Source organism: Dryas octopetala, chromosome 4 (assembly GCF_963921425.1).
Source record: "Dryas octopetala chromosome 4, drDryOcto1.1, whole genome shotgun sequence".
Taxonomy (NCBI): domain Eukaryota; kingdom Viridiplantae; phylum Streptophyta; class Magnoliopsida; order Rosales; family Rosaceae; genus Dryas; species Dryas octopetala.
Genome location: NC_141369.1, coordinates 2,581,280 through 2,597,085, shown reverse-complemented (window position 1 = coordinate 2,597,085; position 15,806 = coordinate 2,581,280). Strand labels below are relative to the sequence as shown.

The 15,806-nt window shown below is 39.3% G+C and overlaps 1 pseudogene; it reads right to left on the bottom strand.

The window, feature by feature from the left end:
* Positions 1-3,989: 3,989 nt before the first annotated feature.
* Positions 3,990-5,015, bottom strand: LOC147286163 (secreted RxLR effector protein 161 pseudogene; annotated as a pseudogene).
* Between the last annotated feature and the right edge of the window lie 10,791 nt (positions 5,016-15,806).

Below are 15,806 nucleotides of genomic sequence, written 5' to 3'. Positions count from 1 at the left end.
CCAGAAAAACCACAAAGGGTAAAAACTGGGGGTCTATCCAGCTGACCAGGCAATCCACTAAATCAGAAGTTCAATACAAAAGAGGGCACTCAGCACACAAGCTCAATCACTAAGTCCTAGACTAAGTGGCAGCTATCTTACCCATTTTGTGCAACTTCCATACGCAAGGCAGATGGTCATTCATGAAGAAGACAGCTCCACTCCAAGCTCATCAACCCATGGCACCAATCCGCACCAAGCTCAGTGGTTTCATCAATGCATGAACATGATATGCAAATGTAGGATTCAAATAACAAAGATCAACTTTCTCAAGCTATAGGCGTGGAAAAAGTTGATGTTGAATCCTTCAACTAAAATCTAAATGAATGTGTTTGAATAGAGTATAAAAAGATTTAAGCACTCAAACAGTCAAACCCATTTAGAATTTTAGATGAAAACAAAGAACAATTTCAGAAAATCCCTTTTTGATTTATCAAGATTTAAAAACCATTTTCTGAAAATTAATGAAGATGAGCACTTCACATGGAAAAATACCCAGGCGTGGAAACCCCAAGAATCACGCTAAAAAATTGCTCATCGACCACCAAAAAAGATCTGAACCAAAACAGCCCATATACCCGTACACACTCACGCAAGAAGCATGTTCGCCCATGCCACGTGGAAGCCAATCAATGGCTGTCCACAAGAGACGGATTAAGGGCATATTCTCTTTGTCCTAGAGGGGTATCCTAGTATTACTAAGGATATGAATAATCAGCTGTCAAAAGGAATTTTGCTTTTAAAAATCAGAAATGAAGAAGATGATGAATAGTGCTGATGTGTGAAGGTGTGTGCGTGAATGGGAAGGATGAATCAGATCTGATTTGAAAACATTGGGGGAACCAAGTCATGTGCTGTGCACATGCATGTCTAATACTAAACAGAATATGGGCTTTCAAAGAATTGGGCTTAAAAATCAAAACCCGAAATGACCCACTGTAGCAACTGTGACTTAAGTAACAGTCACTGTACGTGAAAAACAGTGTTCTTTATGATCAGTGAATGACTAGTCAAATAGACAAAAATCTGTTAATTTCATGAAATGAATGAAGTGCAGTATACCTTGTGACTTGTTCATTCTTGACTTCTTCAAAGCAGCAGACCTTGTCTTAAATCTAGCCTAGAGCTTGTGAGTGAATAAATACAAATTAATACAATTGGTTTGACAAGGAAAATAGCCAACATTAACCAATCCTAAAAACTAACAATCTCCCCCTTTGGCTTTCCTTGACAAAACAATAACCCATTTATCTCACAAGACTCTCAACACACAGCCCAGCACTTGTTATATGTACCTGCATGAAGAAGAACTTGCACAACACAAAGTATGATAGTATGCAGTTTAAACGCAGCAAGCAATTGAGATTAAAACAACCAATAATACATTCTCCCCCTTTTTGTCATGGAAAGACAAAAGGTCATACACAAAGGAAAATTCAGTTCAGAGGCACAGAAAAAATGGAGAGATATGCAAGAAAAATACATGTTCAAAGAGAAAATTCCATGAGATTCTAACTCCCCCTAAATTCTAACTCCCCCTACATTCTAACTCCCCCTAAAATCTAACTCCCCCTAAAACTGAGAACCGGCAGCAGCAGCGGCATTTCTGTAACGAGCTTGCATGGCAAGTTCAAAGTCATCTTCAGGCTGAAAGGCTGCTGAGCTTGCAGGCACGGAAGAGTCGGTGGGGTCCATCTCTGGAGCGTCATCGGAATGATCACGAATATCAGCATGTGGATCACCATCCTCAGTGTGGAGTCCATCAGAATACGGAACAATGGCAAAGGCAGCAAAGTTAGCTGTGTGAGCTGCTAGTTGGGCCATGAGATCCGCAATGATGGCCGATTGACCTTTGACCTTGGCAAGGAGTGCAGCGTTTGCTTGTTCAAGAGATGGAGCCTGATCCCCTCGCTTTTTGCGAGCAAAGGTTTCACTAACCTTCATGACTGATTTTGTGTAATCAGCCATGGGCTTAGCAAAGATATCCAAATCAGCCACAGAGGAGACACCACTGCGGGCACAGAGGAGGTGAATAAGGAGAGGGAAAATGAGGGCACCCTTGTGGTCACGACCACTACCTATTGTCTTGGTTTGAATGTGTTCATAAATAAGAAATCCTATGGGAACAGGATCCTTATTCAGAAAAGACATCATCACTTGAATTTGCTCAGTAGAAGGGTGTGAATTGTGGGAGGTAGGGATGATATTGTGACGCACAAAATCCCACAAAAACCTGTGAAAAGGTTTGAATTCAGACTTCTCAAGCAACACACCATCCTTTAAAGGGGTAGCAGGGTTAACATAGGCCACGGCCTGGAAGTGGGCAGCAGTGTAGGAACGAGACCGATCCAAGTAATGCTGGTAATCAGTGTGGGTTGATGGTTTTAACCCAAGAGCCTGAAAAATTGCACTAGGCCGAAAATGCACATCCCGATTGCGCACATAGACATTAAAATTTGTGCGGGCAATGCGACCTGAAAAATTAGCATAAAACTCCTGAACTATGGTGAGGTTGTAGGAGGGGACGGTGTGAGGGAGGTCATTCAATGTGGATACTTGATAGTCACTGAGGAAGGAGAAGACTTGACGAAAAAGGTGGAGATTGAATTCCTCTAACCTGTAGTGGCGCTCAGTGACCACAGATCGGGATTGCACAATGCGAAAAAATCGCTTGGCCCATCGAGTTGAAAACCGATTCTGTTCGTTGATGAAGTCTTCGTCTTCACAGTCCTCCGGCGTGGATGGTCGTTGTCGGCTGCGAGAAGGAATGATGGTGGAGCCCGACATGGGGAGAATCCCGATATGACGAATGGAGGTGCGAGAAGAGAAATTGGCCCCGAGCTGCGACACAGACTGAGTCGCGAGAGGAAATAAGGCCGACCGAGTCGCGGGCGAGAGGAGGTGGTGTCGACGGCGGCGCGAGCGAGAGGTGGAAGGCGGAAGGTCGAGGGGGTGAGAGAGAGAGATGCGGCTGGAGATGAGAATATAAGAAGGAGATTCTGAAATGTTAGGGATTGGAAAGAAGAAAGAGGGGCGCGTGGCTTATAAGGGCTGATAGAGATGATAAAAGTCTGAAAAGCCCTTAATGAACAGTGATTTAAAATGCAGAATGGGTCTGTGTTAAATTGACTGTATTTGACGATTGTGAGACCAGTCAAAATGAACAAACTGCGTACTGGAACATAAAACAAAAAAGATAGAGGAATCCTTGGAGAATTGGAAGCAATGACACACAAAGAAAATCTATGAGTTAGATGTGCTTCAGGGAATTTATTTTTGACAAAACAACAAACACACTTGAAAAGAATTAACCACCAATGTCAACACTCTCATAGATATGGAAAATGAAAAATGCAAATTTTGTGCAAGAAAATAAGCATATTTGGGATATAGGGAGGTCAATGCTAGCATTCAAGACTTGTTCAAGATGGAAAACAATGTCAAAGACAACCAAAGAGGTTAAATAAGTTTCATCCACAACAAGAGATTAGAATTTAACCACTCAAGAGAATTTCTAATTTGGGAACAAATCTTGAAAGCAAAGTTTTTCTACTCATGACAATGGCTTTGAGAAAATTATTTTCATTTGTTTTGTTTAGGCACATCCCAAGTTAAGTGCAATGAATTGGTCCAATTTTGCGACTCTTTACCCTAGAACACCATCAAAACACCTTGTTTCTCCCTAGGGCCGTGACTTCTTTGGTCACACTTCCTTCCTTTTTTTTTGTTGTTTTTGTATGGTGCACATTTGTTCAAATGAGGAACAATTTTAGCTAAAGATGGGTCACAAAGGAGGAATTATATTGAAGGGCTAAATTGCATCCTCAAACAAATTGTCTTTGAAAAGCATTTAACAAGTTTGATTGATTATGACAAAGTGTTTAAAAAAAAAAATCTCAAGGCTAACATTTGACAAGAAGGAGGGATTATGCTTATAGACATGACTCATGTTATGCAAGAACCTTTTTGAATATCAAAGAGAGTGTGACAAATAATGTTAAGACCTTTCAAAGTGGTTATGTTCTTTAAAAGAAAAAAACTACTTAACCAAACAAAAGAAACTTAAACAATGAAGCACATTTAACTACAAAGACTCATGCATGTGTACAAATGCCAATTGACTTCCGAAGACTAATGTGCTTTGGATTCTCTAGAGCTTTTGTAAAGATGTCTGCAAGTTGTTGTTCGGAAGGAACAAAAGTTAAAGTAAGAGTTCCACTCTCCACAAGATCTCGAATGAAATGATGTCTTATGTCAATATGCTTGGTTCTTGTATGTTGCACCGGGTTCTTGGAGATATCTATAGCACTCATGTTATCACAATAGATGAGAAAAGTTTTCTCATCAATCCCATAATCGGCTAACATTTGTCTCATCCAAATGAGTTGTGTACAACAACTCCCTGCTGCTATGTATTCAGCTTCAGCAGTCGACAAAGAGACAGAATTCTGCTTCTTGCTATGCCAAGACACTAAGTTATTCCCAACATAGAAAGCACCACCCGAGGTGCTCTTCAAATCATCACTACACCCAGCCCAATCGGAGTCACTAAATCCAACCAATTTAGTGTTGGTATCATGGGTATACCACAACCCATAATCAAGAGTCCCACTTACATATTTGATGATTCTTTTTGTTGCAAACAAATGGGATTCTTTGGGATCACTTTGGAACCTAGCACACACTCCTACCGCAAACGATATGTCCGGTCTACTAGCTGTGAGGTAGAGGAGACTTCCTATCATGCTTCTATACAAGGTTTGGTCCACTTGCTTACCACTTGGATCCCTATGAAGTTTGGAGCTTTTACTCATTGGAGTAGTAGCCACTTTGGAAGACTCAAGCCCAAATTTTTTGACCAAGTTTCTAGCATACTTAGATTGGGAGATAAATATCCCACTATCTACTTGCTTAACTTGCAGCCCTAAAAAGAAATTCATTTCACCAACTAGACTCATTTCAAATTCACTAGACATTACATCAATGAATCTTTTAACATGAAAATCTGAAGTTGAACCAAAGACAATATCATCCACATAAACTTGAGCAATCAAGACATCATTTTTCAACCTTTTTACAAATAGGGTCTTGTCAACCGACCCTCTTTGATACCCATTGGACAACAAGTGATGAGAGAGTCTCTCATACCAAGCTCTTGGAGCTTGCTTCAGCCCATACAAGGCTTTCCTCAATTTATAGACACCATCTCTCATGTGAGGATCCTCAAAACCTTTTGGTTGTTCTACAAAAACTTCCTCATTCAAGTAACCATTTAAAAACGCTGTTTTGACATCCATTTGATACAATTTGAACCTAAGATGACATGCAATGGCACAAAGCAACCTAACGGACTCAAGTCTAGCAACGGGTGCAAAAGTCTCATCAAAATCAATACCCTCTAATTGAGAGTACCCTTGAGCAACAAGCCTAGCCTTGTTTCTAACTACATTCCCAAATTCATCGGATTTATTTTTGAATATCCATTTGGTTCCAATGACATTTGTGTTGGCTGGTCTCTCTACAAGAGTCCACACTTGGTTTCTCTCAAATTGGTTCAATTCCTCATGCATTGCACTCACCCATTCCTCATGATTGAGTGCTTCTTTGACATTTTTAGGTTCAACAATGGACACATAGCACACATGAGCAAGTTCATTTGCCATTTGTTTTCTAGTCCTAACTGGCTGGTCTAAAGAACCTAGAATTACATCTTCACCATGGTTACACCTCACCCATCTTGGTTTTTCAGATCTGTCACTCAAAGTTTTGTCATTTTGTTCGCTCTCTGACTTGTCAAACTCAACAATTTTTGAGTCATCAGTAGGTTCATCACTGCCTGACTTGGACTCTTCTTTAACCAAACTAACATCTTTAGGATCAGATTGTGGGAACAATCCATCCTTATCTGCAGCCATTTCAATAGATGCATCATGATCATCTATTTTCACATTTATGGATTCCAACATAGAATTTGTTCGCAAATTGAAGACTCTAAAAGCTCTACTGTTGGATGAATAGCCTAAAAACAGACCCTCATCACTCTTGGAATCAAATTTTCCCAAATGTTCTTTATCCCTAAGGATGTAACATGCACTCCCAAACACTCTAAAGTGTGTAACCTTAGGTTTCCTACCCTTCCACAGTTCATAGGGAGTCTTTTTGGTTCCCGGCCTAAGATAGACTCTATTTATGATGTAACATGCCGTGTTTACCGCCTCAGCCCAGAAATGTTTAGCAAGATTTTTGCTATTCAACATCACTCTAGCCATCTCAATCAAAACCCTATTCTTTCTCTCAACAATTCCATTTTGTTGGGGTGTTATTGGAGCTGAGAATTCATGTTTAATACCCATTTGACAACAAAACTCATCGAATTGAGAGTTTTCAAACTCAGTACCATGGTCTGATCTGATTCTGCACAGGGTTGACAGACTCGACATACCTTCACTTTTCAGCAGTTTCACAATCTTGACAAAATGATGAAATGTCTCCGACTTGTCCTTAAGAAATGACACCCAAGTGTACCTAGAAAAATCATCTACCATGACTAGAATATATTTCTTTCCACCTATTGACAAGGTTTGGACCGGACCAACTAAATCCAAGTGAATTAGTTCAAGTGTCCTAGAGGTGCCTATGTCTTTGACTTTTTTGTGTGGTTCTTTGGTTTGTTTCCCCATTTGACATGGACCACAAACAAAAGTTTCGGGCTTTCCAATCTTTGGAAGACCTCTAACAACCTCATGCTTAGACAACTTGTAAAGGTCATGAACATTAATGTGACCAAGTCTTTGATGCCAAAGAGAGCTAGTGTCATCAATAGCTCTATTGCAAGTATTCTCAATTTTTCCAACATTGCCATCAAACACATAGCAATCATCCCTAGACCTAGGGGCATTCAAGATCTCCCTTCCTTGGGAGTCAACAATTCTACATCCACTCTTGGACATACACACTTCACCACCCCATTCATCACAAAGTTGGCTAATACTAAGCAAATTAGAGTTTAGCCCATCAACAAATCTTACATTTTTCAATTCGGGTATACCGGGTATGTGTACAACCCCCTTTCCACTCACATATGACTTCTCTCCTCCTCCAAAAGTCACACTACCACCATCATAAGGAGCAAGAGAGGTAAAGACCTCCTTATCTCCCGTCATATGTTTGGAACACCCACTATCTAGGTACCAAATGTTCCTCTTAGTGGCTGAAAAAGCATTCAAGGTTACTAGACATTTAGTGGAGCTCTTCACAACCCATCTTTGATATGGACTTGGCTTATTTTTGGGAAGTGGGGTGACAAGTAAGGCAATTTTGGTTACCTCCTTGAGTAGATTGTTCACTTGCTCTTGTAGAGAAACATTTCTCTTTGGTTCACTTGATTTCTTTCCTCTAAGTTTGTTGCAATTTGGTCTAATGTGACCCTTGACATGACAATGATGACAAACCGGGACAAACTTTGTTTTTCTAAGTGAAGTAGAACCATCAATTTGTGTGACACTTGATGTGGCTTGACTAGACTTAGAATGAGATGCATTTTGACCAATGTCAATGAAACCTAGACCCTTTTTGACACTATGATCAGATTCTGACTTGACAAAAATGGTCTTTGTGTTGGATACACTAGGACTATTTTCACTAAAACCCAAACCAGTTTTGTCACCATGAAGCTTTCCAATCCTAAGCATCCTATCAACCTTTTCAGCCCCAATGGTGAGCTCAACAATGCTCTCATTTGCTTCATGAACTTCTTTTTCAAGCTTTTCATTCAAAGATTTAAAGTAGATGTTGCTCTCCTTGAGCACTTTGACTTGACTCTCAAAATTTTGTTTCAAGATAGCCACACTTTCTAATTCACTCTCTAATGACTCAATCTTCTCACACAATTTCAATTTAGCATTCTTTAGTTTCTGATTTTCTTCCTTTATGCTAAGAGTTTCGGTGAAAAGTAAGTCATACTTATCACAAAGTGCAGTGTAAGACTCATCATCAGGAACAGATTCTGAGTCAGACCCACCATCTACTTGGTCAATCTCCTTGATTGATGCAACAAATGCAACTTCATCACCCTCAACATCGGAAGAAGACTCACAATCATTTGAGTCATCACTCTCACTATCACTCCAAGTGATTTTCATGGCTTTATTCTTACTTGAAGAATGATTCTTTCTATTGTTTGCACATTCAATTGCTATGTGACCTATTCCACCACAAGTGTAACATTTCACATCTCTCTTGGTTGTTCTTCCTTCTTTAAAGTTAGGCTTCCTCTCTTGTTTTCTCTCAAATGAATTCTCTCCTTGAGGTTTGAATTTGAACTCCTTAAAGTTGTTACCACTAGTTCTAGCTTCTCTCCCTTTATTTCTAAGAATTCGTCTAAATCTTTTGACAAAAAGGGCAACCTCATCATCGGACATGGATGATTTTTCACTCAAGTTTTCACTCATCTCTTTGACACTTTGCAAAGCAATATCTTTTGACTTCTTGCTATCCCTTTCATCCATTTCAAGTTCCATCTCAAAGGTTTTAAGCTTTCCTACCAATTTACCAATTTTGAGTTCATCCAAATTTTGGACTTCTTGTATTGCATGCTTCTTAGATTGAAATCTCTTAGGTAGAGATCTAAGAACCTTTTGGACAATGGTAGACTCCTCATAAGGTTTACCTAGGGACATGGCTTCATTTGTGAGGGCTTCCAACCTTTTATAGAACTCAGAAAATGACTCGGACTCTTTCATCCTAATTTCTTCAAATTTGGCATGTACCATTTGAAGCTTAAGTGACCTAACTTGTTTGTTCCCCTCATGAACAACCCTAAGTTTGTTCCAAGCTTGCCTAGCCGTGACACAATGTTGTATGTGTGCAAATTGTGAGGAAGACAGTGCAATGACAATAGCATTTCTAGCCTTCTTGTTGGAGCTAGAGGCCGTGACTTCGGCAAAAGACCATTCGGACCTAGGCTTAGGAGTTTCAATCCCATCAACCGTTCGTGTGGGAGGAATCCACTCAACATTGAGATACTCATATGCCAACTCATCATAGGCATCAAGAAAAATTTCAAATTTTTCTCTCCAAGCAGCGTAGTTGCTGCCATCAAAGAATGGAGGAGAGTTGCAAGATCCTGCAACACGATCTCTTTCCATCTAGACACACCTAGAAAACAAACAACACCCTAGGATCTCTCTATTTGCTTTTAGAGTAGCGCTCTGATACCAATTGAAAGTTTAATTTAGGTGATCTATTCACTCAATTATCTTGATTAATTTCACTTTCAGTGATCGGACCCCAATTTTTGGTTTATGTGATCACTCACGAACTAGTCAACCAAACACAACTCAGACAGTCCAGTAACAAAAATGTGAAACTCCACATTGACTTCTAAAAACCAAAAATCACTTCAGTAAACAACACAAATCAAACACACCAAGGATCAAGTGACATCCTATACACTCAGAGGACCCATCACAATAGGCATCCCAGTGTTATCCACAACTACAGTGGTGTGTGATTAGCTAAATAGTTATATAAGGCATATATCAATATTAAGCAAATAGCTCCAGTACAGATTTGTGTTTAAAAGATGAGTGAGTCAGTAATCATAACAACACAAAACAGGGAAGACAGATGCACACAAGATGTTCACCCAGAAAAACCACAAAGGGTAAAAACTGGGGGTCTATCCAGCTGACCAGGCAATCCACTAAATCAGAAGTTCAATACAAAAGAGGGCACTCAGCACACAAGCTCAATCACTAAGTCCTAGACTAAGTGGCAGCTATCTTACCCATTTTGTGCAACTTCCATACGCAAGGCAGATGGTCATTCATGAAGAAGACAGCTCCACTCCAAGCTCATCAACCCATGGCACCAATCCGCACCAAGCTCAGTGGTTTCATCAATGCATGAACATGATATGCAAATGTAGGATTCAAATAACAAAGATCAACTTTCTCAAGCTATAGGCGTGGAAAAAGTTGATGTTGAATCCTTCAACTAAAATCTAAATGAATGTGTTTGAATAGAGTATAAAAAGATTTAAGCACTCAAACAGTCAAACCCATTTAGAATTTTAGATGAAAACAAAGAACAATTTCAGAAAATCCCTTTTTGATTTATCAAGATTTAAAAACCATTTTCTGAAAATTAATGAAGATGAGCACTTCACATGGAAAAATACCCAGGCGTGGAAACCCCAAGAATCACGCTAAAAAATTGCTCATCGACCACCAAAAAAGATCTGAACCAAAACAGCCCATATACCCGTACACACTCACGCAAGAAGCATGTTCGCCCATGCCACGTGGAAGCCAATCAATGGCTGTCCACAAGAGACGGATTAAGGGCATATTCTCTTTGTCCTAGAGGGGTATCCTAGTATTACTAAGGATAGGAATAATCAGCTGTCAAAAGGAATTTTGCTTTTAAAAATCAGAAATGAAGAAGATGATGAATAGTGCTGATGTGTGAAGGTGTGTGCGTGAATGGGAAGGATGAATCAGATCTGATTTGAAAACATTGGGGGAACCAAGTCATGTGCTGTGCACATGCATGTCTAATACTAAACAGAATATGGGCTTTCAAAGAATTGGGCTTAAAAATCAAAACCCGAAATGACCCACTGTAGCAACTGTGACTTAAGTAACAGTCACTGTACGTGAAAAACAGTGTTCTTTATGATCAGTGAATGACTAGTCAAATAGACAAAAATCTGTTAATTTCATGAAATGAATGAAGTGCAGTATACCTTGTGACTTGTTCATTCTTGACTTCTTCAAAGCAGTAGACCTTGTCTTAAATCTAGCCTAGAGCTTGTGAGTGAATAAATACAAATTAATACAATTGGTTTGACAAGGAAAATAGCCAACATTAACCAATCCTAAAAACTAACAAGAATGCATATTACACAGCGAAATAAATAAATCAAATACTTTGATTAAAAACCAACCCCTAAGATTACATAAATAAATAGTAACCTTTGTACAACTGTTTCGAATATTAATGAGTTGAAGTAAATACAAATCACTTTGTACAAAATAAAAGAGAAAACCACTTCTAGATTACTAATTGCCACATTTCTTCCACACTGGTTCCTCAGTCTTACTTAACCTGCAAAATCAACCGCTGCACCATTGAATGGTGCATCGGGTTAAAGAACAAACCCGGTAAGCTATAAAGCTCGTATGGGTGAATCAGCCCATAAGCAAACATAAACAAATAACATTTAGCAGTACGGTATATAAAATACCCTGCAAAACCAAATTTGGAATTTAACATCCAGATTATCATATACATGAACAGTGGCAACAACCATTACAATTATCTTATTAAGCCAACAAGCTTAAAATCATCCTCGAATCACAAACAGGATTCAAATCCTAGAATTACACCAAATTCTAGCACACAAGCAATTAACTGGAAAAACACAGTTAAATACCACAAAACAAATAACATGACCAAGATAAGGGATCACCCACCTGGATTCCGTGCATCCTAAACCACCATGTGCACCACACCACCTCATCACCTCCGCGGGCAAAGAGAAAACTCAAAGAAAAACTCTCAGCGAAGAGAGAGAAAGAGAGAAAGTGAGAGAGAGAGAGAGGGAGAGAGAAAGCTGCAGATGCACAAATGAGAACTGAGGGGGCTATATATAGAAAAGCCATCGAGCTCTCGCCGGCCTGCCGAGCCCTCGCAGCCGCGCCGAGCGATCGGTGAGCGTTGCCGGGCCCTCGGTGAGAAATTTCTACATGATTCCACCGGCTTCTCCTTTCTTCGCATGACTTCCTCCTTTGCCACCAGCTGCTGCCACATGTCACCATTCTGGTCATTTGATCAAAATAAATCAACGGCCAAGATCTTCCCACTCAACAAACTTTAATTTCTGAAATTCCTTAACTTTGAAAATTAACCAAAAACACTTCGGGACTCAGAAAAATACTACGTACTCGTAAAAACGAATGCAAAGTTCCTATTGGTTCACAACCAACCTTTGATCTCCAAACCTTTGAAAATCAAACACCAAAATTTTCCAGGGCCTCACAGATCTCGTAATACACTTATCAATCCTTCCATGGAGAAGTATAGTTGGATCAATGATGAGTATACTGATCATATAGTAGAGAGCTGTTCGGTATATTGATGGTGTTGGGTATGGTTTAAGTTAATTATTTTTAAATTTTTTAAATTAAATGTTTGTCCTTAATAGTTAATTTACATTAGGACAAAATTGAAAAGTAATATTTCAATAAATTGTTGGGGATACTAATAAAAAAATTGGGTCCGAATAGCGGCACCCGAAAAGAATTACTATACAGAATTTTACTTATCTCTTTCAATTTGTTTATTGTTGGTAATTATTTTTGAAATCTTTATTAAGTTAGGTCCTAATTTTTTTTCTGTAGTGTTGAATATTGGGCTGTGAAACCCAAGTCGCACTGAGTCTGTAAGTCCGTTAGCAAAAAACTCTTAGGACTAGAGTAGGCCCTGGTTGAGCAGAATGGTCGGTTTAATTAGATTTTTGTCCAAAAAATTGACAAATAAGGTAATGAGAATAAAATGTTGAGAAACAATTACATAATTGGAACATTCCAAATGTCCCAAAAGGAGACATTTATCAAAAGGAAACTTTTGAATGGAGAAGTGATTATGCAATTAAAACTGTAGAGAAAACAATTTCAACAATAAAATCACAAGATAATCTAGAGTTATTAACTTCCTATGTTCTAGAAGAAAATAAAAAAAAGAGGATAGAATTACCTCCATATAGGTTTAATTCAGGTTGTTGTTAAACCTTTGACCACGTTGGGGTACTTGAACTGAATATTGATTAAGTGGTCCCTAGAATAATTAAGTGAGAATAAGTAAATCTTCTAGAACAATGGACATTGGAGCAAGTGGTTCCAAAGAAACCCATGTTAGACTAGATGATTATATGCATAAAAACACAAAAGTAGAATATCTGACCTTGTCCTTGTCCTTGAACAGCCATAACAATTGATGCAGAACTCGAGTAGCAAGACTAGCAGGGGTGCTCTTCTCACAGTAGCTCCTCATGCACAATAACTAGATGGGGTAGCTTATGAATTTGTGGTGGCGAGCTCTGCGTGAAGGGACCCTTGTATTTATACAGGCATATACCCAACACTGCTTGCCCATCAAGAAGTCTTGGAGTATCCTTATTGCCATCAGAATTGCAATCCATGTCCTCTTAGTATTTAGAATCCCTTTAACCATAGGATTGGTCTTTTGCACATGTATATCCTATAACCACAAGCAGGCTAGTCTTTATATAATTCCTTGATCAAGCCTAAGACTTAGATACCTTACATGACTAGGAGACCAATATGGTTTGTCTGTTAATAAACCATCTAACAATCTCCCACTTGGTCGATTAGTCAACTAAATCTTAAGTACTGATCACTTAATGGCCTATGGAAAACATCAAGACAATATTCTTTTCAAAACTTTTGTCAACAATGAAAACTCATATGGAGCTATCAAGGCACATTGAACTTCAGAACATTCAAGGACTTTATAGCTACTCATACAAGCATTCATATCCACATGAAGTACAATCAAGACATGAACACCAAAATGATCATTGTATCTCTTTAATTGTGTCTGCAATAATACTGATCATTTTGTGGTCCTCCTTAATGAGATTACTAGAATCTCCCATTTGCAGCAGCAAATGAATGACTCTTTGGTGATTTCACATCCAGCAAACATATTGCTAGCAAGTTTCGGCTGAATGTGCATAATTTAATCACTTGTCAGTTTAATCAAGAACAAAATGACAAAACAGTACTCATGAATTAAACCTCAATTTTATTCCATCCATCAGAACTATACAATAAGGTTTAAAAATAACCAGAAAAGACTCTTAAACAATTCAAAAATCAAAACCAGCAAGCAAACCCATGTTGGTTATACATGTTTTTGAAAAGCTGCATTAGGTAAGCCTTTATTAAGAGGAATTGCAATCATGGAGTGAGTGTCAATGTATTCCAGCTGCGTTTGCTTCATTTTAACCTTCTCTCTAACAAAAAGATACTTAATTTCCAAATGCCTAGTAGCATGGACTTCTTGTTACTCTTAGCAAAAGCTACTGCTCCACTATTATCACACCAAAGTTGAATTGGCCTGTGAATCGATCAATTCCACAATCTGCAGCCACATAGCTTGGACTGTAGCCTCATAACAAGCCACAAACTCAGCCTGCATAGTTGAGGGTGCAATAATGGTTTGCTTCACACTTTTCCAAGAGACTGCATCTCCTCCAAACATGAACACATAAGCTGAAGTCGATTTAAAAGTGAATCAACACACCCTGCATGAGCTGCATCTACAAAACCTTCTAGTACAAATGAATCTGATTTCTTGTAAACAAGCTTGAAGTTCTTATTTCTCTGTAAATATCTAACAACTTTCTTCCCTGCAACCCAGTGAGCAAGCCCTAGATTTGACTGAAATCTACCTAAGAAACTCAAAGAAAAGGCAATATCACGTCTAGTGCATATTGTAATGACCAGACCTCGACAGTGTTTTTATTGAAGGTCCCCACCCAAGTATCATAATTGAGCACTTTGTTGTGAGCGTACACAAATCCACTAGAAACTCAACTTGCCCGAGCTTCATAGAGATGACACGGCCATGTGGCCGGAGACCAAAAATAGCGGCCATGTCCAAAATGGTTGGGGTCATTTGGCCGAAACGAAGGTTCAAAGTGTTAGTCACTGAGAACCAAAAGCATAATCCCACCAAGAGTAAAGCCTTGTCCACAGCGATGTCCTTCCGGCTGAGCATGATGGCATCTTTAATATGAAGTTCTTCCCTCAACTTGCTGTAGGCAACAAACACCCTGTCAAGCCAAGTTGTGTACTTAGCCTGGACAGTTGCCCATTGGGGTTGTGAGCATGCTGTATTCCATCCAAATCAGTTGGCAAGACCCTGGCTGAAGCAAGAATCATCTGGAATCTTGGCCAACATAGGCTTCCCGGCTTCAGGGAATCCAACCGGGTAGTATGGCCCAAGGAAGCGAGTACCATCTCCTTTGCTGATCTTGAAGGAGAGAGTTGATTTCTCCAAGTGATGGTTTTCAGTGAGGACTGAACCAAGTTCTTCAAACTCTGCCTAGTGGTCATCGATGGTCTCGGCCAAACTGGCCGGAATGACTTCAACAGAAGTTTGTTCCACGTCAATAGGCACGATTTCGACTGAGGAAAAAGAAGATTGATGGGTCTGTAGTGCAGCCGTGGTAGAGGAAGCGACTCAAATAAGGTTAGGGTTTTGAGTATAGAGGCAGAAAAGTCAATCTTATTCTTCTCAATATGAGGTATATATACTGATACACTTATACAGTGCCTTTAATTACAATTCCTACAATTAAGGAAATCCTATTCTTACAAGGAAATATAACTAATTGCACAACTCACGCTAACACTCCCCCTCAAGATGGCGCATAGAGATCACCAATGCCCAGCTTGACAAATGAGTCATTAAAGGCTTGGCTTGACACGGCCTTGGTCAGGATATCAGCCAGTTGCTCCGTTGTCTTAACATGTGGAACTTGGATATTTTTTTTCCTCCAACTTCTCATATATGAAATTATGATCGATCTCCACATGTTTCGTTCGATCATGCTGCACCGGATTTTCTACAATCTTAATTGCTGATTCATTATCACAGAACAACTGCATTGCACCTCCAGATGGAAAACCAAGCTCCCCCATAAGCCTTTTCATCCATAACAATTCGCATATACC